Source organism: Rhinopithecus bieti, unplaced genomic scaffold (assembly GCF_001698545.2).
Source record: "Rhinopithecus bieti isolate Rb0 unplaced genomic scaffold, ASM169854v2 scaffold_15769, whole genome shotgun sequence".
NCBI classification, from domain to species: domain Eukaryota; kingdom Metazoa; phylum Chordata; class Mammalia; order Primates; family Cercopithecidae; genus Rhinopithecus; species Rhinopithecus bieti.
This window is the reverse complement of record NW_016809129.1, coordinates 223,962-239,663: the sequence shown is the minus strand read 5'-3', so window position 1 is coordinate 239,663 and position 15,702 is coordinate 223,962.

Genomic DNA, 15,702 nt, shown 5'->3' with positions numbered 1-15,702 from the left:
TTTTGAGAAGGAGTCTTGCTCTGTCACCCAGGCTGGAGTGCAGTGGTGCGATCTCAGCTCACTGCAAGCTCCGTCTCCCGGGTTCACACCATTCTCCTGCCTCAGCCTCCCCAGCAGCTGGGGCTACAGGCGCCCGCCGCCACGCGCGGCTAATTTTTTTGTATTTTAGTAGAGACGGGGTTTCACCGCGTTAGCTAGGATGGTCTCGATCTCCTGAACTTGTGATCTGCCCGCCTCGGCCTCTCAAAATACAGGATTACAGGCATGAGCCACCGCGCCCAGCCACCTAAAAACCTCTTCTATTCTCCCTTTCATTCATTACCTATCCTTCCAAATCTATTCTAACTTTGAATAATGTCGATTAGTTTTGCTTTTTTCTATGTAATATAAACAAAATCATGCAGTTTATGGTCTTGAGCCCACTGGTATTTTCTCTTACTCCTCTTAGAATGTTGTTCAGAAGGAAATTAACCCAGGAGAGTGAAAGCATTAAGATAAATTGCCATTGATAGTATGTTATTTTAGATATTTATTTATAGTTATTAAGTGCACACCCTACATATTGTACGCATTCTTTAAGATAGTGGTAAGTGTTATGCTACTGAAATATAGAAAGAGGAAGCAGATTATTGGCGTTTAATATTGCCAAGGCTTTCTTTTTAATCATAATTTCTTTAATAGTGACTTTTATTGAGCAATATGATCATGGGTTGTGTTTCATAATTTATTTGGTGTGTTGTGTGTTTTTTACAGGTTTTTTTTTTTCCAGTAGAAAATGTATTTTTCGGCCGGGCGCGGTGGCTCAAGCCTGTAATCCCAGCACTTTGGGAGGCCGAGACGGGCGGATCACGAGGTCAGGAGATCGAGACCATCCTGGCTAACACGGTGAAACCCCGTCTCTACTAAAAAATACAAAAAACTAGCCGGGCGAGGTGGCGGGCGCCTGTAGTCCCAGCTGCTCGGGAGGCTGAGGCAGGAGAATGGCGGGAACCCGGGAGGCGGAGCTTGCAGTGAGCTGAGATCCGGCCACTGCGCTCCAGCCTGGGCGACAGAGTGAGACTCCGTCTCAAAAAAAAAAAAAACAAAACAAAACAAAAGGAAGATGTATTTTTCCTCTTTTGGGAAGTGTGGGGTAGAGGAATCCGTTCCCTCATCACCTGAAGCTCCCGTATTTCCATCATATGTGGCCTCCGTGCATCAGCAGCTGACGCATTTCTCACAATGGAGGTGGTAAAGAGAGATTAGTCAGCTTTTAATTTCCATATGGAGTTTTCTTCAGAGAAGTGCTACCATACCTGTTCTTTCTATTACTTTTGTTCTGTGTCAGAATGGCAGAAGCCCATGTTCGCTGTTATGGAATAAATAAGTGCCAGTTCATCACATGCTCTTGAATTAATCGGAATTAAACCATATGAACTCAACTCAGTAAGTCTATACAAATTTACCAACACATAATACCTAAAACTTTACTGGTGTATTTTTTTCTTCAGGAATTGCTGATAATAGGCTGTAATCGATTTTACCTGACTTTCTTTGTATTTAGTAACTCATATTTATACACACATACACATTCACATGAGACTTACAGGCATAAGTAAGTTACCATTTGCATAATTTTTATCCTTCATCTATTCCATATTTTATGATAGTCTTGGCCAGAACAAATAGTAATTATATTTTATGAAACCAGTACTCATGTTTAACAAAGGCGTCTGCTAATGATATCTATAGGATCGAGGTATTTATGCAGTATTCACTTCTACATGTTTTGACAAAAGTAATAAAATATTAACAAATTAGCTTTTTTTTTTTTTGAGATGGAGTTTTGCTCTTTTTGCCCAGGTTGGAGTGCAACGGCGTGATCTCGGCTCACTGCAACCTCTGCCTCCCGGGTTCAAGCGATTCTCCTGCCTCAGTCTCCTGAGTAGCTGGAATTACAGGCATGCGCCACCATGCCTGCCTAATTTTGTATTTTTTAGTACAGACAGGGTTTCCCCATGTTGGCCAGGCTGGTCTCAAACTCCCGACCTCAGGTGATCTGCCCACCTCTGCCTCCTGAAGTGCTGGGATTACAGGTGTTAGCCACCGCGCTCGGCCAATCAGCATTACTTTTAAATCCCAGTAATCAGATGAAGTAATTTTATAACTAGGGAAAATATTTAAAAGATAGGAGGGCCTGGGGATATGTTCTCTGGGAAAAAAAATGTTAGTCTTCAAAATTCTTTTTTCTACCTGAAAAAGCACATCTAGGAAGATATGACATTTTACACGAATAGAATCATTACCAACTGCTATAATAGCCAGGGGTAGGGTCTTTTCTCCTCTGGATCTGTATTTTGAAATTTGTGCTAGAAGAATTACAGAGTGAAGAATTGAACACATGGATTCTGGGCCAGATTCCTTGGAGTTTGAATCCCAGCTACATTGCTTGACCACTAGCTTTATAATCTGTGTGCTTTCTCTTTGTCTTCTCAGTTCTAAAACTGGGATACTATGAGGATTTATTTCATGGAAATTTTAGATGGATTAAATTTATACATATAAAGTGTCAAAAAGTGCCTGGCTCTATACATGTTGACCATTATTATTGAATTACTGTATTAAAACATTAAATAGGCATTTATAATACAGTTCATTTTCTACATCACATTTTTGTTATTAGCCTGATAATTCATAGTGTTTTGGAACTAAAAAAGAAATTTGGTAATTATCTGTTTCAACTGTCTCCATTAAACTTGTGGAAACTAAAGTTGGAGAAGGTCAAATTATTTGTTTTAATTTTCCAGCTTGCTAGTAATAAAGCTAGGATGTTAACCAAAACCTCTTGGTTTACATTGTTTGAGAGAAATTGGGTAGTCTAATTATAACTGAATTTACAATGAAAATATAGTAATTTAAAGTAGGCAGTCAGAAACCTTAAGGGCAATTCATGGTCCACTAAAATGAACTTTCCCCCTAATCACTCGTTTCCTGTTTTCCAGATTACACACGGCATTACATTAGTTATTTATTTTAATGGTTACGGATGCTTTACAATATTTAGTTTCTTCTTGGATGATTTTTTATTTTTCATTGAATGCTGCTAATGCTTTTTATTTGCCCACAGGCTCAGAGGAACAAACTTCAAAGCCTAGCTAAGGAACTTTGTGTTTCTTAGGTAGTTTGAGATACTCTCTGAACCCTTCGTAACCTTTTTTTTTTGCTTCTTTCAAAAAAATAGATGCTAGTCAAAGGCTCCAATCAGACAGGTCCATGGGAGGGCAAGTGGAGTGAAACCATTCCTCTAATGTGAAAAAGGTAGACAAACTGGCTATTTTAGGCTCCAAATGTAAATTTCTTACTTGTACCTGTTGGAACTATTTTAATCCATGGTTAATATATTCATAACATAGCATTCACGTTGCTGTTCTACAAATGTCACTGTCCTAGGAGAAGCAGCTATTCTCACAAGTGATCAAGAAAGAGAAAGAAAAGAACAGAAATGGTATATTATACCATCCTTTCAAAATGTGTCTTGATTGTGTGGGTGGTTGAGGGGCTAGAGAGGAGAGAGAGAGAGAGAGCGCGCCAAGTCCCCATTTGCTTTAAAAATAAATTAAGTGTTAAAAATTCATTACAGTTTTATTACCAGTTTCTTAAGTGTCAGACCCTTTGGTTGGCATTCAGGATGCAGCAGTGACTAAGGCAACGTGCCACAGCCATTAAGTGTTGGGATCAGGATTTAACCCAAGCCAGCTACCTCCAGGGTTGACTCGCTTAATCACTACCTCTCAAAACTTTCCTCTACAGGAAACTGTCGTTATTTTTTGATTAATGGTGAGAAAAAAAGTTGTAGGATTGATTTCCCACAAACTTGTAGCCTAAAAGTAACAAACATTGATATCTGGAGGTTATATCTTTGATTATTCAAAACATCTCAATGAAATTTAAAAGCAATGTGAAAGCATAGCTGTTTCCTAGTAAGTTGTTTTTGGTCATGTCTCAGTTTCCACACATCTTTCTGACAGGCAAGTCAGTGTGCTTATTTTCTATTTTTTATATTAGATAGATCTTTCTGAGCACTTATTTGCAAAGTGCTTAACAATTCTAACCTCAGCCAAGTCCCAGCTCTTTTCTATTGAAGGAAGGCAGAGCCAACTGCTTAAGAGGGTGCTGCTGGAAGGGTGACCCTGTCATGAGGACTTTGCCATGATAGCTGCCTCTTCTCTGACAAGTGGCTTAATTTCTCTACACTTCCAGTCTTTGCATCTGTAAAATATTATGTTTCCCCTAGATGTATTATTTACCAGCAATTATTATTTATCTTATAAATAAAGTATTGTTTACTTCAACTCTACGCTAGCTTGCATTCAAATGTCAGGTATTGTTTCTGTAAAGTGAGAGAGGCAGGTCAAGAGCTCTCCTGGTCTAGAAACTCTGAGCCCAGAGACATTAGACCTTTCACCTGCCGTCAGTAGTGTACCTGACACTGTTTGGAATTTGTATGGAATCAGCTGACATCTTCTATTTTTGAACATTCTGGATAGTACTCCTGAGCAGCAATCTTTACAGCTTGCTCATGACTGGTTGTGCCACTTTGATTCCGAACACTGTCTTCCTGTTGCAGATAATGAAAGTGAAAACCCTGTTAAGCTAAGTATGATGTGCCCTTTCCCTCAGAGAATTATCAGAATAGCTGAAGTTCTAGTCACCCACTCTTCACTCGGTACTCTTCCTGGCACACTGCCTTACTTCTTTATAAAAAGGTTCAGGGAGAGCAAGTCATTTCTGTAGCACTCTCACAACATTGATGGGAGTGGCTCCATAAATCTCTCTAGTGTGTAACACTGGGATAATAAACTCCGGATTTGGAACTCACTGTGGTTCTCATCTTCTCTCCAGGCCTTTGTGATTTAGAAGTCCATATGCTAAAATCTCAGAAAGGGTGATTCAGAGAGACCTCCTTTTATTTGGAGCTTGCTGGTGACCCTTATTTATTTGCTTCCTCCTAGTTTTTTTTTCCGACTAAGGTTTTTCACAGGACTTCATATAATTTTTCCAGCTTTTCTGGTATAAACCATCTGTGGTCACTTTGCAGAGTCTCTTTAGGTCATGGGAAAGTTCTGTCTTTCCTGCATAGCACATATATGAGCCCTACTTGCCACAGCCGCTATTAGTAGTGGACAGTTCTATTTGTCTCTAAGGAATTGAGATGCAGTCACAATGCCAAAATGTTGCCTGTCTACAATTGTGATAAAGTTTAGGATGCTCATACATTTAATTAACTCATTGGTCACTGTTAAAAATGAGTTTTACCTCTTTTCTCAGAGAGGCAAGCTATTACAGAATCTCTGCAAGTAAATGAAAGTTGTAAATACTCTGATGTGTTAGTACAGTATTACATTTATGTTGGTTTTCCAGATACCTTTCAACTTTAAAATACCCATCAAAAGCATACAAACATGTGATATATTGCCAGACATGTTTTGTCATCGTCTTTAGGATGTGTCATGACCTGTCCTATCTGCTCTCAAGTCTTGATCACTTATATGTTCTTATCAGACTAACTTCCTTCAAGACTCAGCCCCCTTGACTACTCTAATCCACAATGCCTTAGATTTCCAAAATACAGATTATTCCCTGGACTGATACTTGAATATACCTTGTCATCTACATGTGATTTGTCTTTTATGTGTATGCACATGTGTGAGTGGAACTATAAGCTTCTTGAAGACAGGAACTATCTCCTACAATTCTGCTGAAGATCAGACATATGCATGGTTACTGCATACACATGTTATTTTAAATAATAATTTTTAAAAATAACAATACATATCCCTTGCAGTTATTCTAAGAAATACCAAGACAGTAGGGCAACTCTGAATGATCAAAAGATTGCAAATAATGTATTGCCTATTTTCTGTTTTTTTCCTACAAAAATATGTGTGTGGATTTGTGTGAGAGTGTGATATCAAACTTGGACTATTCAATATATAGCTTTGTTACTGGATTTTTTTTAAAAAAGTAACTGATTATGAATATTATCCAAGTGCATAATCTTACTAATCATAATTTATTTAACTATTCCCCTATTGTTAGACATTTAAATTGTTTCAGTTTTGAATTTATTATGAAAAATGTTTTGATAAATATCTGTGTATCTTTCTCCCAGGAAACTTTTACCAATTTCTAATTCCCCCAAAATGATCACAGCACTTTTTTCATTCCATTTATGGGCAAAATTGTCTTATTATTTTAATTACTTTCTTTATTAGGGAGATGATCAATTTATATGTTTAATAAACATTTAAATTATTTATTTGGTGAACTGCTCATTTGTGATTCTTCTTAATTCAATTTGCTGTGTGATGTGTTGCTCTTAGGTTCATAAGAATTAATTATGTCTTAAAGACATTATCTGAATCTGTATTTATTGGAAGTGTTTTTCCATTTCAGAGTTTACCTTTAATTTTGATACTGGCAGTTCTTGATAGTATTTACAAATAATTAAATTTAATAATGTTTTTTGTGAGTTTTCCATTTCTTTTTCTTTTTTTTTTCTTTTTTTTTTTTTTTTTTTGAGCGGAGAGTCTCGCTCTGTCGCCCAGGCTGGAGTGGCAGTGGCGGATCTCAGTCACTGCAGCTCCGCCTCCCGGGTTTAACGCATTCTCTGCTCAGCCTCCGAGCAGCTGGACTAACAGGCGCCGCCACTTGCCTGGCTAGTTTTTTGTATTTTTTAGTAGAGACGGGGTTTCACCGTGTAGCAGGATGTCTCGATCTCCTGACTCGTGATCCGCCGGCCTCGGCTTCCAAAGTGACTAGGATTACAGGCTTGAAACCACCGCGCCCGCAAGTCTTCCATTTCTTAAAGCTTAACTTTTCCATATAAGCTTTGAACATGTTTTTTATATTTTCTCCCTGGTTTATTTTCTGCTTTGAATTTTTGTTTATTTATTTATTTTGGTTTTAGGAGTGGAGAGTTTTGTAGACAAGAAAGAAGGGAGAAGGCAGGAGAAAGAAGTTCCTCATACAGAGGCAGAGAGAGGGGGACTCCAAAACCGAAAGAGGAATCCCCCGAAGTTTTAATTCTTACCTTTATAGATACACTTGGAATTATTGTTTTTTTTTACTCTCAAATAGTTGATAAATTTTCCCAGATCATTATGGAATAGTTCTTTTTCTGCTTATCAGATATTTTCTTATGTATTATGCATTTTTAAAATGATTATGTATTTTCTTACTGATCATACATGTAGTGTATATTAGTTTTTTATATGTGAGTATTCTTGGGGTTGTAGTTATACTTCTTTGATCTATTCATTCCTGTTCGAGTTTCACAGTTTTGATTATTGTACCTTTATAGTAAATTTTAACATCTAGTAAGACAAATTCTTCATGTTACTATTCTGTTCTTTACAAAAATCTACTTGTTTGTCTTGGATTTTATCTTACAGAAGTTTAGAATTATTTGCCAAGTTAAACATATCTGCTTGGGATTTTGCATAGAATTGCACTAAACCTTAATATTCTTTGAGATGCAATAACAAAAATAGTTGATAGCATTTAGTATATTCTTCTCAATTGGACTAACACTCCTCCCATGCTGGAAGATAACTAAGTTCCAGGCTATGCACTAGTCTCATGGTGCGAAAGGTAGGGTGTTCAACTGATGGTAACTTAATTCTACAAAGAACATTTTAAGAAAAGACTTTCCAAAGTAGCTCTCACAGCTTCTATATTATATATCTGTCACCTTACTTTAAAATACTCACATGAGATTTTTTGTCATTAGTAAACCTCAAGCAAATATTTTAATTCCGATACTTTTTAGCACACGGATGGCCCTTTAAAAGCCATATTTATTAAAATATTAAAGTAAATATCTTAAACAACTGTCATATTTGAGTAAAATTTAAAAAATTATCGCTAGAAAATTGTTCTAAAATCTATCTGTAAGACTATTACATAAACAACAAAAAATAGTTTTTACTCATTTAAACCTCCTTATCTGTCTATTGTTTTTGGGTCTCGTTCAGTTTTTTTTGTTGTCTGAAATGCATGTGTCCTGTTTCTGGTGGGAATTCTTGCTAAGTGATATGTGTCTTTCTCTTCCTTTGGGATTTGAACTATCCCAGAACCATCTTTTCTCTCTTTCTTTTCCCATAAATTCTGCTTCTCGAATGACAGTGTCTGTGTTTGGTTTCACAAACATGTGAATGAAAGTCGTTTATTTTCATTTAGAAACACGTATTGTAAATTGAGTGCACTTTTGTTTTAGAAAAGTACAAAGTGATAATTCAAGGTCTATACGGACAGAAGATTTTCCTTTCAGAGTAAATACAGGAAGTGTAGCCTTATTTTCCGAGACTGTCTGTGTGAAAGAGCATCTTTAGATGATAAATACATTCAATTAGTTTGATTAATACTATTTCTTAATTTGACTTTCTGTCAGCAATTTTGAAGAGCAGATTCTCTGTTGTTAAGAATGATGATTATCTTCTTAGTTGTCATTTTATGTTCTTGTCAGAATAGTGATCCAGCAATGAATCACAAATGTCTAAATGTATGTGACTGCAAATGCTAGGAAAGTATTGAGTAAAAACGTTTTGTGTTTGGGGAACTCCTTGCGGTCTTTGAACATTTCCCGTATTTTCTGTGACACTAGGAAAAGGAGAGGCCTTGCTCTTTTCCCATAATGACTTCTTTCAGGAGCACTAGGATGATGCTTTTAAGATGCAATTTGGGAACACAAGAGAGGAGATAAAAAAACTTCAGGAAGACAGTATTTTCTTTCATTTCAATATAAATCGTAAAATTGAAAATTTTATATGGCTGGAAAATAAATAAGTAAATTACAGACACTGATACTTTGGCCTGAACATATCCTGGAAGCGATCAGAGTAGATATAGACAATTGCCAGTAAGATGGGCTGTTGAGAGTCACACATTTTTAATCTATTTTTGAGTTAGCAAATTTAGAGTTTCATGGCAGTGGGATTCTGATGATATTTGGGGCAATCTTTCACTGGAAACAACTCTACAAGGATTCATGGGGGTTTCCAGGCATGATGTATATTCGAGAGCCTGAGCACGTGTGCATCTTCCATGGTTTGTGAAATGACTATTTTCCTTGTGTAGAAAACAACTTCCCTCAGAAAAATGGATTGTGATCTTCAATATTTACTTTAATTTTAAAACATTAAACATAGATTTGATTATTGCATGGCTTGAATATGGTTAGTCCCAACAAAAACTCATGTTGAAATGTGGTCCAATTTGGTGATGCTGGGCCTAATAAAAAGCGTTTGGGTCATGGGGTGGATCTCTCACAAATGTCTTGGTGTCACCCTCCTGCTCTACTGGTAGTGAGTTCTCACTCTTTTGAGAATGGAATAGTTCCTTCGAGAGTGGGTTGTTGTAAAGTGAACTTCCTCCTTCTGTTTGGTTCCACTTTGTGCCTGTCTGTTTCCCCTTTGACTTTCCCTGCCATGTTTTGACCTAGCTCATGGCCTTCACCAGAAGCTGAACAGATGCTGGCTCCATGCTTGTCATACTACCCAGCCTGCAGAACCATGAGCTAAGTAAGCCTCTTTCCTTTGTAAATTACCCAGCCTCATATATTCTGTTATGGCAACACAAAATGGAGTAACACAGTTATTATCCAATTTGATTCAGATTCCATTCCATTTTTAATTTTTAGGAAAAGGTAATTCAAAGGTACCAAACAATAATAGTAATGTGCCTAACCATAAAACATGCAGAGGATTGATTTTATTTTTTCACAAAGAGAATCTAAAAAAGTCCACTAGCTAGACTTTTCTTTCTTCAACCAAAACATACACAATTACTTCCTCACCAACAAAAAATATTGTTTGGTACTGCTCAACCCATGCAGAATATCACAGAAAAAAAGTAATGATTACAAAATAAGACTAAAAGAGAAATAGATTTATTCAACATTCAATATTTATTAAAAAATGTTAATTCACTATATACTATGCCTGTTAATTGACCATCTACTATTAATAAAAATCTTTGCCATCAAGTGTTTATATTCTACAGACTAGGTTCAGGGAAGTAACAGGGGCTGTATAATGCAAGTTACTACAAACCATAGCTCACAGACAAAATTTGGCACATGCCTGTTGGTGTACATATCGTTTATTAGAACACAGCCTTGCAAGTTATTTGTATACTATCTATGATTGCTTTTGCACTACAATGGAAGAGTTTCATAGTTGTTACAGAGTGGGTACAACAAAAATAGGATATTTGGGGAAATAATATAACTGTGGAGCAAATCGAAAGACTAAGGATTGATAACTCTTATGAGAAATTTTTCGGTAAAGACAATCAGGGAAATGAGACAGTCGCTAGAGGAAGATATGGGGTCAAAGGAGGACTTTTTTCTTTAAATAGGCACTATTAGAGTATGTTTGTATACTAATGGAAAAGATGTCTAGAGAAGGAGAACGATACTACCTTAAGTAAGTGAGAGGGGGAGAATCCAGTGTGCAGTGGAAGCAGTGGTGTTAAATAAGAACACAGGATTTATCCACAGAGCATGAGGGAAAATGGAGTATATAAGCTCAGATACAGATGGCACAATAGATTTGTCGTAGACCCATATGAATGTTCTCTCCAAACTGATACATAGTTTTCAGCAGAATAATAATCTAGGTCATCAACTCAGAGTGAAGAATCACCCCTCTGAAAGTGGGTGAGTGAACGAATTAGGGAAATGAATCGAACTGCCTAGCAGCACTAAGGACCCACTTGAGGTTAATGGTCATAAAAATGAGCCTGGTGAGCATGGTTGAGTGCATTTCTTTTTTCAGCTCTGTGCTCCTCCTTTGGTGCATGTGAGAACTACATAGAGAATGCTATCTAGCTAGGTTTAGAATTTTTCCAGAGGACTACGATGGAGGGGAAAATGGGCTAAGGAGTCAAGAGTATATGTAAGGGAGTGTTTACATTGCTGACTTCTAGAATCTAATCTGGATAAGAAGGAGGTGAGAATATGACTTGGGTAAGGCACAGTAAAAAGGTGATAGAATAATAGGAGGAGGTCCAAAGTCAAGTAATTTTTCGAGTAAGGGACAAGAGCAAATGATCTAGAAAGATATGATGTGGTAGCTGGATAGAGGCCCGATTGAACTTGAGGTTGAGAGTAATGCAGTTATTGGTAAAACATACAGAGATATGTTTTGAGAGGTGACTTTGGTAGAGTGAAGGATAACCACAGTTCAGAAGAGGAGTCAAGAATCTGAAAGGATAAAATGTTGAAAGGATTATGTGCCTGGATATGGAAATCGCCAAGAATTATGGCAGTAATTGTTCTGGAGTTCCCACTGCTGACATCTTCAAAGAATGGGAGGAAGGTCTTGAAGGTCCTCAGATGACTGGAATAAGCAGGGATGGTGAGTAATATAGTCTGATAGCAGGAGCTGGGGAGTTTTGGAGATTCAGTTCAAGAGAAGTCTAAATAACTGCCAGGACAGTGGTAACCAAATTTTACTGTACATTAGAATAACCTGAGGATCTTTCAAACACCCGGAATCCCAGTTCACAGCCCATACCAACTAAATCAGAATTTCTGGGGGGTAGAAACAGGATTTGAACAGTGTAGGATCTCTAGATGATTTCAATATCAGCAAAGTTTGGGAACCACTGCCATAGAGCCCATTTTATATATTTTGGTGAACCATTTGGTGACAATTAAAGCAGGACAAATTAATCTTTGCTGAAGGAAAGATTTATTCTGAAACCAGCGCTCTGTAATTGGGGTGCAGGAAATGAAAACAACATCGAGAACAATAACAAAAACAGCTGTTGGAAATCAACCGGAAATGGTGAGGTTATTACGATAAGCCAGTTCACGATTTGAGAATTCGAGGGGGTGCTTTAGTTTAGATGATAACTTTAGTAGCCATGTGGCCTTGCTCCAGGTACTTAACTTTATCTTTAGTCTATTTTAAAAAAGCGATCAAATATATACCTTTCAACTATTGACAGAATGTGAATGTCCACGGAGTGCCCTTAATAAATGTAAATTCTTCCAATGAATACATTTTGTACCTTCCCCACAAATGTTCATATAATGTTCCTTTGTTACATAATTTTTACACTTTTCATATATTTGTGTATAATTTTTATGTTATATATAATTTATACAAATAAAAAAATCACAAGACAACAAGTGATGTGCCTGGTGTGTAACAGTTTGTCGGGCTGAAGTCAGGCTCATTGCTCTTCTCTTAAAACCATTGTATGATAAAATATGACCATATCAAGCTCCTTGTCTTCTCTTGCCTTGTGAGAGGATTATGAATAATATCTTTGGAGAAAGGAGAGGGGAAATTGGTTATTGCTTACCTTCTAGATTCATTCTGGGAAGGCTGTACTGTTGCATGGTTAAAATCACAATGTGGAGTGAGTCAGACACGGTACTGAATTTTAATTGTATTGCTTTTAATTTAACTTCTCTGAGTCTCTTGTTGGAGCTGTTGAGAGCATATATGTGCCAATTGTATAAGTTAGCAAGTGGCTCATAGTGTGTGTGTGTTCAATGAATTGTTGCTGTCACTCTTTATAGCCACTTTAATTGAGGCCATTTACAGTTTTGCAAGTTAGTAATACCATTAAGAGCACTGAAAGTAGTGTGCGAAAAGATATAAACATTCCTGATATTTAAAAAATTTGATATTTGATGATTCCTGAAATTTTTTCTTACACTTTGTTTACTCAGGACACAAAGATTTCAAGGGAACTTATTTAATTTCCTCTGATAAGGTGTCTGGCAGACAGTTGAAAAAAATGGAAAGGATGAATCGCTTCGTAAGTGCTCAAAGTTAAGACGTGAAGGTCACTATGACAGAGGCCTGTCTACGGATGTGGTATTTTTAAAATGAGGTACTGACCTATTTGTCCCTTCTTACAATTTGCTGAGTGTGAATTTGCTGAAGAGCAATCACAGAGAGCCAGTTGTGTTGGATTCCAAAAGCAGCCTTTCAGTGGTGACGAGCCAATAGCAACATACTGCAGTGCTCACAGGAAATCCACTGCTTTATGGATGAAAAAGCCCTCCAAACGTGTCTTTAACAGCATGGTATTATTTTTCAAAAAGCTATTAAACTGTCTACACGAGAAAGAGGTCTTCACTCCAAAGGTCTATTTAGTTCCTTTCCCTTTTATTTTTCTGGCGATTATATAATAAGCATATATAAATCCCGTTTGAAGATTTCAAGTCTTGTAAAGGCCCAGAAAATTTCAGTTCAATTAACCCAGTTAAGCAGTCTCTTGGCATGATTCCATCATACTTACACATTTCCCTGGGCCATCAATTAAACAGGCCTTCACAGGAATTTATATAGCTGATTTTGGGGTGGTCTTTGACAAATTCAGCCTGAGAAGTGATATCTTCTTAGGAAAAGGATGATTTAATGCCTTTATTTTTTTCTTAAATGAAAAGCCTTATATTTTACCAAATTACTTGGTATATATCAATACTAGCAAATTCTTGGTGGATTAATGCACTGCCATCATCAGAAAGGGGTAATGCTTGTTTGTGAAGGTTTTGTTCTGCTGAGTGTATAGAAGATGAAGAGCAGGCAGGGCTTATTTCCCTCTAAATCTAATGAAGAGTTAGTAGAAGTTTCAAATATGGCTTTGAAAGAAGACAAACTCAGCAAGATGGTCTTCACTTTAATTACAGAGTATAAACCTTTTAAAAATCTTGTATGAAAGAGTCATGAAGGAAGGAAAAATTTAAGTTACATGTTTGCTTGTTTAAAGAATGAAGAACTTACATCTATTTATTTTTTGCAGTATTCCAAGTCCTATCATTTTTAATTTATGTATTAATGGCGTGATATTCAGCAAGTTACCTTAACTTTTGAGATGTTATTCTTTTGGAGTTAACTATAAAGACTGAATGAAATAATGTGGATAAAATGCCTAGAACTTAATAGTCACTCAACAAGTGCTTATTCCTCATCACTAAATACAGGCCTTGTAGGACTCACTATGACTAGAAGAGCACAGGCACCTTGCTGAATCAGTTTGCTCACTTTATTTGACATATAATCTGCTCATCCCATTTCTTTTTCAAAAAGCTATACTGAAGATGGAAAACTGAGGTCTTCTTCACTGCAGTTGGGTTTTCCCTCTATATTCCTGCTCATCTAATGGTGGAAACATTTTCTGATCTATTGTGTGCTGCATAATAGATTAAACACAAAAAATTAAACAGGTAAAAATACTTAATGTTAACCCTATGCCACTAGGATACACACTGGGCTTCACCCTAGCTTCTAATTGGAACCATTGGAAGGGTTTTTAAAAAAAATATAGACTTCATTTCTCTGATGGCGAGTGATGATGAGCATTTTTTTCATGTGTCCTGTTGGCTGTATGATATCTTCTTTTGAGAATGTCTGTTCATATCCTTTCCCCACTTTTGATGGGTTGTTTGTTTTTTTCTCTGTATATTTGTCTGAGTTTTTGTAGATTCTGGATATTACCCTTTGTCAAGATGAGTAGGTTGCAAAATTTTCGTTCCCATGTCTGTAGGTTGCCTGTTACTCTGATGTAGTTTCTTTTGCTGATGCAAAAGCTCTTTAGTTTTAATTAGATCATTTTCAATTTTTGCTTTTGCTGCCGTTTGCTTTTGGTGTTTTTAGACATGAAGTCCTTACCCATGCTATGTCCTGATGGTCTACCTAGATTTTCTTCTAGGGTTTTTATGGTATTAGGTCTAACATTTAAGCCACAATGAGATACCATCTCACACCAGTTAGAATGGCAATCATTAAGAAGTCAGGAAACAACAGGGTGTTGGGAGAGGATGTGGAGAAATAGGAACACTTTTACACTGTTTGGTTGGGATTGTAAACTAGTTCAATCATATGGAAAACATATGCAATTCCTCAGGATCTAGAATAGATGTACCATATTGACCCAGCATCCCACTACTGGGTATATACCCAAAGGATTATAATTATTCTACTACAAAGACACATGTAACGTATGTTTATTGCGCACTATTCACTAATACCAAAGCTTGGAATAACCAAATGTCATCTGTGACAGACTGGATTAAAAAACGTGGCACATATACACCATGAATACTATGCGCCATAAAAAAGGATGAGGTTTGGCGTCTTTGTAGGGACTGGGGATGCAGCTGGAACCATCATTCTTAGCAACTATCACAAGAAGGAAAACAAACCACGCATGTTTCACTCATAGGTGGAACTGGAACAATGAGATCCACTTGGACTCGGGAAGCGGGACATCACACACAGGGGGCCTATTCATGGGGAGGAGGGGGGAGGGGGAGGGCTTGCATTGGGGAGTTATACAAGATATAAATGATGAATTGATGGGTGCTGGACGATTGATGGGTGCAGCACACCACATGGCATAAGTAATACTATGTAACAAACTGCAAAATTTGCCATGTCCCTAGAATTAAAGTATAATAAAATATATATACTATATATATATATATAATATATATTATTATATAGACTTCAAAGTATATTTTAAAGGTCCACACGTGGTTTTGTTGCTGAAGAAAAAATGGTTTAAAACGTAAACAACCTAACAGATCAAAAAGCATAAGTAACAAATCAAGGATATTATACCCACAGGAAAATTTTTGTTATGCTTGCAAAAAGCAAATGGAGGCTGGGCGCGGTGACTCACACCTGTAATCCCAGC